Source organism: Grammomys surdaster, unplaced genomic scaffold, assembly GCF_004785775.1.
Source record: "Grammomys surdaster isolate TR1022 unplaced genomic scaffold, NIH_TR_1.0 266, whole genome shotgun sequence".
Lineage (NCBI taxonomy): Eukaryota > Metazoa > Chordata > Mammalia > Rodentia > Muridae > Grammomys > Grammomys surdaster.
In genome coordinates this window covers 2,567,259-2,577,122 of record NW_021604707.1, presented here as the reverse complement: position 1 = coordinate 2,577,122, position 9,864 = coordinate 2,567,259, and the positions used below count along the sequence as shown (strand labels likewise).

General features: G+C 38.0%; 1 pseudogene; it reads left to right on the top strand.

Moving 5' to 3' along the window:
• The first annotated feature begins 745 nt into the window (after nucleotides 1-745).
• Nucleotides 746-1,552, top strand: LOC114628248 (annotated as a pseudogene).
• Nucleotides 1,553-9,864: the final 8,312 nt, after the last annotated feature.

Genomic DNA, 9,864 nt, shown 5'->3' with positions numbered 1-9,864 from the left:
AAGCTAAGTTTCTAGTTTAATTCAGTTGTAGCTCAAGAACTTCTCTTGTCTGATTTCTATTCTTTTAAGTTTACGAATGTATTCCTATAACCTAGACCCAAATATGACGTTTCTAGGTTAATATTCCCTGTGTGTGTGAGAGAAGGGAGCACAATCAGATGTTGTTTTGTGGACAATGCTAGAGATGCCAATTAGATCAATTTGATTGATAGTGTGAAGCATGTCACATAGATTCTTCCTGCTTTTCTGCTTGTTTGATCTCTCAACTAGTAAAAGTGTCAAAGTCTTTACCTACATGAACATATTTATTTATTCTATGTTTCCTTTTCAGTCCGTTTTCTTGCTTAATGCTGCTTTTATAAAAGGAACAAACACTTTAAAGTGTCGGTTTCTTTTTTTTTTTAAGAATTGACCTTTCGATTTTATGTAATGCATGCAATATTTCTGGTTATGGTATCGGCTTCGTCTGAAGTAACCATAACGATTTCCTATCACCTTTGATTCTTACCACTGTTGTACATCTTTTGTTTTCTTTCACCTATAATCTTTCTGTTTATAATAAGCCAAGTTTCTTCTAGACAGTGTAAGAGCAGAACTCTTATTCACTTACATCATAACAGTATCCACCTTTTTTTTGTTATACTTTGATCACTGACATATAAAGTTAATTTTAATATTACGATTCCTTTCTGCTCTTTGACGCTGCCGAGGAAGCATCGCTGAAGGCTCTCATCACCCTGCCGTCATGTCTAAGTCAGTCTCTCAAGAGCAGGAATAGCTGCGGAAGCTCTTCATCGGAGGGCTGAGCTTCGAAACAACCGATGAGAGTCTGAGGAGCCAGCAGTGGGGAACACTAAGCGACTGTGTGGTAATGAGAGATCCAAACACCAAGAGATCAAGGGGCTTTGGGTTTGTCACCTACGCCACTGTGGAGGAAGTGGATCCTAGTATGAATGCAGGACCACTCAAGGTGAATGGAAGAGGTGTGGAACCTAAGAGACCTGTGTCAAGAGAAGATTCTCAGAGACCAGGAACCCACTTAACTGTGAAAAAGATCTTTGTTGGTGGTATTAAAGAAGACACTGAAGAACATCACCTACGAGATTATTTTGAGCAGTATGGGAAAATTGAAATGATAGAAATTATGACCGACAGAGGCAGTGGAAAAAGGAAAGGCTTTGCTTTTGTCACCTTTGATGAACATGAGTCTGTAGATAAGATTGCTATTCAGAAAATCCATACTGTGAATGGACACAACTGTGAAGTAAGAAAGGCTCTGTCAAAGCAAGAGATGGCTAGTGCTTCATCCACCCAGAGAGGTGGAAGGAGCCGGAAACTTTGGTGGTGGTCATGGAGGCTGTTTTTGTGGAAACGACAATTTTGGTCAAGGAGGGAACTTCAGTGGTCATGGTGGCAGCCGTGGTGGTAGTGGATATGGCAGAGCTATAATGGATTTGGCAATGACAGAAGCAATTTTGGTGGTGATGGAAACTACAGTGATTTTGGCAATTATAACAATCAGTCTTCAAAAACTCCAGGACTGTATTTGTGACTAATTGTATAACAGGTTATTTTAGTTTCTGTTCTGTGGAAAGTGTAAAGCATTCCAACAAAAGGTTTTACTGTAGACCTTTTTCACCCATGCTGTTGATTGCTAAATGTAATAGTCTGATCATGACGCTGAATAAATGTCTCTCTTTTTTTAAATGTACTGTGAAAAGTTAGTCTACTCTTGATGCCATCTTAGTAAACTTCCCCAACAGTGTGAAGTTAGTATTCCTTCAGGGTGGTGCCAAGTTCCATTTGGAATTTATTTATGGTTGCTTGGGTGGAGAAGCCATTGTCTTCAAAAACCTTGGTGTTGTTAAACTGCCAGTTACTGTTGTAACTTTTAATGAGTTTCGCCATTGAAAGGGTCATCCAAGCAAGGTCACAATTTGGTTATAAAACGGTTGTTGGCACACCCTATGCAATATCAAAATTGAATAACAGTATTAGATAAAATAACAGATGGGAATGAAGTTTGTGTATCATCCATTATCATGTGTACTCAACAAACGATTTAATTCTCTTGAAAAAAAATTTTAATATTGCGAACATAAAATTTAGTGTGTTTGCAAGTATCTTCAATTTGTTGCCTGTTTTCTTTTTTCTTTCTTTTTTTTGGGGGGGGGTTCCAGTTTTATAAGATTTCAACGTTTCTCCTCTGAAATATATCTCATTTTTAACAATTTTTATGTTTTAGTGTTTTACACACACACACACACACACACACACAGAGACAGAGACAGAGACAGACAGAGATGCAGAGACAGAGAGACAAAGAGACAGAGACAGAGAGACAGAGAGAGAAACTTAAACAATCAAAGTCCATTACAATTATTGTAGAACACTTGACATGATAGGATGGAGGTTGCTTATACTTTTCACTTCTACGGTAACAATCATTACCAGTAATTCTCTTTATTGTTGCTAGGTGGTGGTGGTGCACACCTTTAATCCCAGCATTTGGGAGGCAGAGGCAGGAGGATTTCTGAGTTCAAGGCCAGCCTGGTCTACAGAGTGAGTTCCAGGACAGCCAGGGCTATACAGAGAAACCCTGTCTCAGAAAAAAGAAAGATCTCTTTATTGTTACTTGAAATAATCATGTTTTAAATAAGCTATTAAGAAATATAAAATGTTATTCTCGTTTGTTTTTCTCTAGTCATTTTTCTTTTTTATTAAATCTCATTTTACATTTTTTTTTGTCTGAGGGAGGGGAAACCCCGTTTTAAGAGTTATTTAAATGGAATTCTGTCAGTAATGAAGTCCCTTAGTTTTTGTTTATGTTTGCAAGTCTTTAGTTCTCCATTAAATTTGAATAATTCCTTCACAGTTTGTGAAGCCCACTGACTCCTTGTTCTTCTCTAGATTTGCAGTGTCCCCATCCCTTGGCTTCTTCACCAGCAAGTAATGTCTTTACATAACTTAAATATGGTGGTCCTATGTTCTGTCTGTCTGTTTGTTTGTTTGTTTGTTTTCCTGTTCATCCTGCTGTCTGTCCCCAAGCTTCCAAGTCTTTGTGGTAAAATGACTGTAAGTATATTTGGAAAAGCTTCCACATGATTACTGTAAGCTTTGGTTCTCCATCGCTCTTTCTGCCCTTGGTTTTCTGGCATTCTAAGGTTCATTAACATATGATGAAATTTTCATGTAGTTATTGTCTCCTGGCTTCCATATTTTTGTCTCCTTAAACTTCAGGGGGATACATTCGACTAACCACCTCTCCAAGGTCACCACCGTTTCCGCAGCTCTGTCAAACCAATTGATGGAATATTAAAGGCATTCTTTTTGATAAAAATGAAATTTTTAAACATTTTCTTTGCGATAGGTTTCATCTGAGTAATCTGGCTGGCATTGAATTTATCATGTATCCAAAGGAGTCCTGGAACTTCTCATTCTACTGCCTCCATCATATGAGTGCTGAGACTACAGACATGTTATACCATTCTCAGTAACAGTGGATATTTTCCAACCATTTCATTTTGATGCTTTCTTAGTGTTCCCATCCCTTTGCAAACACTGCCCACATTTTTTTGCATGTCACCTACCCATTTTCTTAGAGTCTTGACACATTAATCAAACTTATTTAAACCTTCCAATCTGATTCTTCCAACTCTACAGTCATATATAATTCTGAGAGTTGCTTTATTGGTTGCATTATTTCTCCTCTCCTTGTTCTGGACAGGTCTTATACATTCGCTGCTGTTGCAAGCTGGATTATTGTGTAGGATACAAGAAATTGGTGCAAAAAGGCTTTTGGAATAATCATCTCTATTTACAAGGTTAGAAGTTAGCTGTGTTTAATATTTCCTGCAGTCATATAGGTCAGATGCTTCAGTCTTCTATGGTCTTGGTTTTTATTTCTCCATATGAACTTTGACTTCCCAAGAACATCTTCTCGGTAAGTCTGAAGAATTCACTGAAAGATTCATTTCAAACTTTAAAGATCTTTTCAGTCCATCCCCGATCAATTTCTAGAGACCCGTGTAAAGAAAGGCAAGCTAGTTCTTCTATGTAAATCAAAGCAACTCAATGGTATGGAAGAGACAAGCTGGTGCCGAAAATTAGTCCTTGTCTCTTTCAATACTGAACTTCCAGAAAAATGAGATTCAATTCTGATAACTTAATATTGTCATCTCTAGAGCTTTATTAAAAGCTGACACTCTGGTATAGCTCCGTGTACAGCACTTGCCTACCCATGAAGAGCCTAGATTTGATCTGTAGCATTTAAACACATGCTTTCCCAATGCATTCCCCCTTCCACACCCCCTAAGTTGTATGTTCTCAGGTGAGATAGTGATACTCAATACACTCTATAACACAAAAAACCACAGAGTCTTGTTTATAGAACATTTATATACACTATGATTATTTATATAAGGAGATATTTGAGTTAAAACATAATTATGATATAACACAAATATAATTATAATATATGGATTATATTATAATATAATATAGGAAATACAACATAGTTAATATAGGGATTATAATCTTTCCTTAGTTTTACTTAGTTTCTTTTCATACTACCATCTTTAATGTTTTCTTACACTATCTTTCCTCATGGGAAAAACTCTATTTTCTTAGCTTTGCTTTGTGATCCATCGTTCCTGAAGTCTTCCTTTATTTTTAGCAAAGTAGCGAATTCCTCACTAGCATTAGTATTTTAGGTGGACAAAATGGACTCTCAGTTTCTGGTACAGAGAGGAAAGGTGACAGGATGTGTCTGAGTGAATCATTGCTAGAGCTTGGAGGAAGTGATGACGAATCTCACATAGTCCCTTCCTACACAAAGCTCCGATCTGCAAATAATAACAAAACTGCAATATCAGGCATTAGACCAACTTCCCACTTACGAGAGCCATTGACAGAGACCATTGAGCGGTCCTTCCCATCTTCGGATGGCTAATTTTTCTGCATCTTCTTTCTTCAATGGCAAACTCTCTCCAGCCAGAATTCTAAGCCTAATTTCCACCCATTATGCTTACCAGAGCAGTGTTCTGTGCTGTCCACAGCAGATAAAAACCATGAACTATCTCTCTGCATTATGCTCATTGACTGACTAAGAAATAAATTAAGTTCTAAGCACAGCAAATGAATAGCTGCAAGGTGCATTGGTTTATCATAACATACCAACTCTCTCCTCTCCACAATCCAGTCATTATGCACAGCCAGCTTCTTCCTGGGAAGCCGGATGGAGCATTGCATATGGGATGTAGACTTTAAGGAATAGAATTGGTCTGACCTCCTGGAGCCTGTTCCTATACCCTGCTGTCTTTTCATTACAATTTCCCCATCACACTCAAACCCCAGAGTGGCTTGCCTCTAAATTTCATTAATAATTAAAAGCCCCAGACTCAGGGTGCCAAAGAGACTGAAAATGGAAGAAGAAATATGGAAATACTAGCTGCACTTGGAAAGTTATTTAAGTTTTATCCCAGAAAAAAAAATGAGAACTTTCAAGTTATATAACACAAAGTTGAAGACAATGAGTTATGGGAAGTGTTAAGTGTAGGAGAGAACAAAGAACAAAATGTGGCACCAGATGGCCCTTGCTCTCATAAAGCAAAGGGAGCTCTCAAATACCCTTCCCCCAGTTGCTTTTTATCCTTCATATTATCCACTGAAGTTTCTAGAAAAGGAGATTAAAAGTTTCTTCTTCTAAACCTTATTTATGCCATGGCTGGAAAAGTCCCTCCCTGTTCAGCCAAATCTTGATACAGTAACAAATCTGGGACACATCTGAGAGAACACTAATGACATTTAGTTATGTCGGAGACTCTATATCATTTGTGAAAAAAGTATCAATCCTGAAGTTCATTAGTAAAATGAGGATTGATGATAACAACATGGGAAATTATTTAGTAATTTTTTAAGACATAGAGCATTTCAGAAAAAAACAATGTATAATGTCTCAAAGATGATTTATCTAATATTTTACCTTTAAAAGATTAAGGATAAATAAAATATAAGTTTGGGCTACTAAAAAGATGTACTGGGATGGGCATGATAAGGCACCTCTCTAATGGACTTGGGAGAAAGGAAAAGCTGAGCTCTGTGGGTTCAAGGTCAGCCTGCTCTACGTGGAAAGAGATGTTCCAGGTCAGATAGGACTGCATGATGAACACTGGCTCATTCCTGAAAATACACATACAAATAACATTATACAGATTCAACAGATTTTATTCAGAAATATATATGCATGTACAAATACATATAGGCATGCAGCAACAGTTAGTGTAAAAAGAGGCCATGAATTTGAAGAAAAGCATGTAGGGATATTGGGAGGCTTTGGAGGACAGAGCAGGAATAAATATTACAATTAAATTATAATCTCAAAAATAAGATATATATATATTTATGTGAAAAGAACAATAAGAAGCAAACAAAGTCATAAGGATATTCTCTAAAATACCTTCTAAAATGGTTTAAGCCACTTCTTCACCCAACTATTCCTTAAAATGTCGAATGTGCTTATGAATGTAAAACAATGTAATATAAGCCAAGGGCCAAGAAAGACAGGCTTAATGGTTAAGAATGCTGGTTGGTTTCTTATATAGTTTATTAGGACTGGAAATGACAAGTCATTTACTTACTATCGAACAGGCTCTGAATTGGATACCCAGATTTTTTTTAAGTAGTATTAAAAAGTCAAAATCCCAAAAATGTATCCATCTCTATGTTTCACAGACTTTCTCTGTGAGGTTGACAGAAATAAGGAATCTTTTCCAGATTTCAGAAATAGCGACATTGAAGTCAAACTAAAATAAGGCTACTTTAGATTATAATCTGGTTCACTTGATAATCAGGGTAAAGCTTTCAAAAATACCGTTGTCCATATTAAACACATGAATTTACACATACACTCACTCACAAACATGCACAGTGAACTTCGGTTATTTGGTGTAATGTTTCACATTTAATCACAGATGTGTAACTTTATAACTACAAATTTGGATTGGATAGATAAAAAATAGTTTTTAAAAGAGTTGAAGCTAAAACAACATCAACAAAACTAACCATAATGGGGTTTTTACAGAAATAAAAGTTTAATGCAAACTATATTAATTTTACTATAAGGAAGTATGATTCATTGGCACAGATGAAGAAAGAGACACCTTTATAAGCATTTATAAGTCCAATACCTAATCAATGGTTAACTATTTGCTCCAGATCCTGTTCCCTGTCTACCCTGCCTTGGTCAAGCCTGATCTAGCCTATTTGAAATGCTTCCTGGGTAGGATATATTTTTGTACTACCATCAGCTGCCTAGTGTGGATTTGGTCCGTGGAAAGCTTAATGCATTTCTAGGAATCATTCTCTTACATGAAAGTGTGATATAAAGATCTTGAAATGCACATTGCTCTGGCCAAGGTTCAATTATTTTGTGTATCTTTCATTTAGATGTGTCTGTATTTGCCTTTGGAAGCACTTTCCACTGGACAGAGCACCCAGAGAGAAACACACTGTGAGAGCTAAGGATTTAATTAAGGAGGCTGGATTGGCGTGCTCAAAAACAGCTCACTCCCTTAAGCACAGGAGCTGGCCTTCAGCTGTAGCTATGACGGAAATCACCTTTCCACAGAAAATACCAATAGCATGGCTTCTCTAACTCAATCTCCATTCAGCTGCAACCCAGAAAACATTAACACATGGCGAGAGAAAGAGAAGGAAGAGAGAGAAAGCGGTGAATCTTCATTTCTTTCTGATGTCATTAAACCAGTTGCCCTAAAGGTCTTATGAATGATGTCTTCATGACTTGTGCACCTGAACTTTAACAGGGAGAAAACTACTGAGAAGAAATGTTCTCTGATCCCAAACACTTAGCAACATACGGATGGTCTTGTATTCGTTCTTTTCCTTTGAAGGTTATCCAACCAATGAGATACAGCTAAGCATTCTCCAAATTAAGTCCCAATGGCTTTGTAAGTTTCTCTCCATCTTCTAGTTCTGATTAAAAAAAAAATGTTTGCTTCAGTGGAAAAATAAAACCAAAAAACAGTTTCCCTTCTGGAAAGCCATCACCTCCAACCCCTCCTTGATTCATCCATTCTGTGTGCCAAGATCTCCTGAGCACCTTCCATGTGCCATTCCCTGCCATTCTCCCTGTGTTTGTTTTAAGACATCAGCACTGTAGATTCCTGCCTGGATGCCCAGTTCGATCTAAACTCAACTACTAGCACTAAAACAGGTGAGGGACCCGCACTGCAAGGTCTATCCTGGCCATGAAATTCACCATCTGTGAAAAATCAGCCTCGTAGATGGAGGTAAGTGGCTAAAACCTATAACAAGATAAGCCAAACTGGCAGAGTGTGGGGCCAGATCTACTTGTGTGCTTAAGGAATAATGAGACACTGAGAAGGAGATGGGTACGGTTGACACTAGTAATAGGCCCAGTTAGGTAAACAAAATCATCTTGAGAAGGTGTAAAAGGCATGTCAGACAGCCAAGAGCAAAGAGGTGTCTGAGAGCAGGGAAACCTATTTTTCATTTCCAGGACCTTTGACTTTGGTTCAAAAACCTGACTCTATTTTTCAGTGCAGGGCCTATCCCTAGCTAAGCAATGCTTTTCAGGGTTGGGAGGGAGTATAGTGATTAAAGGTCCGACATATGACATGTAATTTCAATGGGAATGGGTTAAAGATATATCTCAAAACTCCTTCACTCCTCCAGGGGTCCTCAGCAGTGACAGAATCCCTTCCCTGGGGATTATCTCCTCCACAGCTCAGGCTCCCATGGACAACAGAGTGGCAGGTCCCTAGCTAGACATTCTGTTCCTTGATCACTTCTGTTTGTTGACTTTCCATCATTTTTAGAGTTTGTGTGTGTGTGTGTGTGTGTGTGTGTGTGTGTGTGTGTGTGAGAGAGAGAGAGAGAGAGAGAGAGAGAGAGAGAGAGAGAGAGAAAGGAGAGAGAAAGGAGAGAGAAAGGAATTGACAAAAATGAGCCTGTGCCACATTTGTCAAGTAACAGAAAAGGCAAGAAACAGACAAGGGCACAGGCAGATCATGGGAGAAAGATGCTAATTATTGGTGTCTGGGGTCTAGAAAGGAGAAGCAAGCCGTGGCAAAGGCAATCTCTATTATTTAAACACAGACCAAAATCACCTTTCCACGTGGTCAGTCTTAATGCAAGTAAGCTGTGACAGTAGGTCATCTAGCCCGTGGCCCTAGTCTTACAGGGTGACATGGCTAAAACATCTTTTGGACTTGGCTACTCGACTTTATATCCTTTCTAACAACTTCTGATCAAAGGAGGTCCTTCCTAACTGACAGTTCCCAAACACTGCTCCATAGACTATTGGACTCTCAGAGTGCAATAGACTTTAAATTCGTATCAGCATCTCCATATGATCCCATGAATTGTTGAGGCGCATTCACCTTGAATTACTGGTGTATAGGAACATGTCAATTGCATCAATTTCATGCAAATTATCTAAAACTGAAACTCAAACCTCTTCAGTATAAGCTGTGATACATGTTGGTTTTTTACTTCCATCAGTTTTTCTCTACTAGGTGTGTCTAGATTTATAGAGAGAGTATTTCTACACTGCTTATCCCAAAAAGCTAATTCTCCATGTCACAACCTATATGTGATAGGAGAAGCAAAGTTTATAGCTGTTTGCTAATTTATCAGTGGCTCAGATATATACTGGCACAGAGCCTAAGGGGCTTTACAAGTAGATCTCCAAAGTATATGTGCCAGATCTGTTTCTCTGCTATTAACCTGCTTACACACAAACACACACACACACACACATGCATGCACAAATACACACGTTATTACCTTTTACTATTTACTTTCATATGAGACTAAAATAAT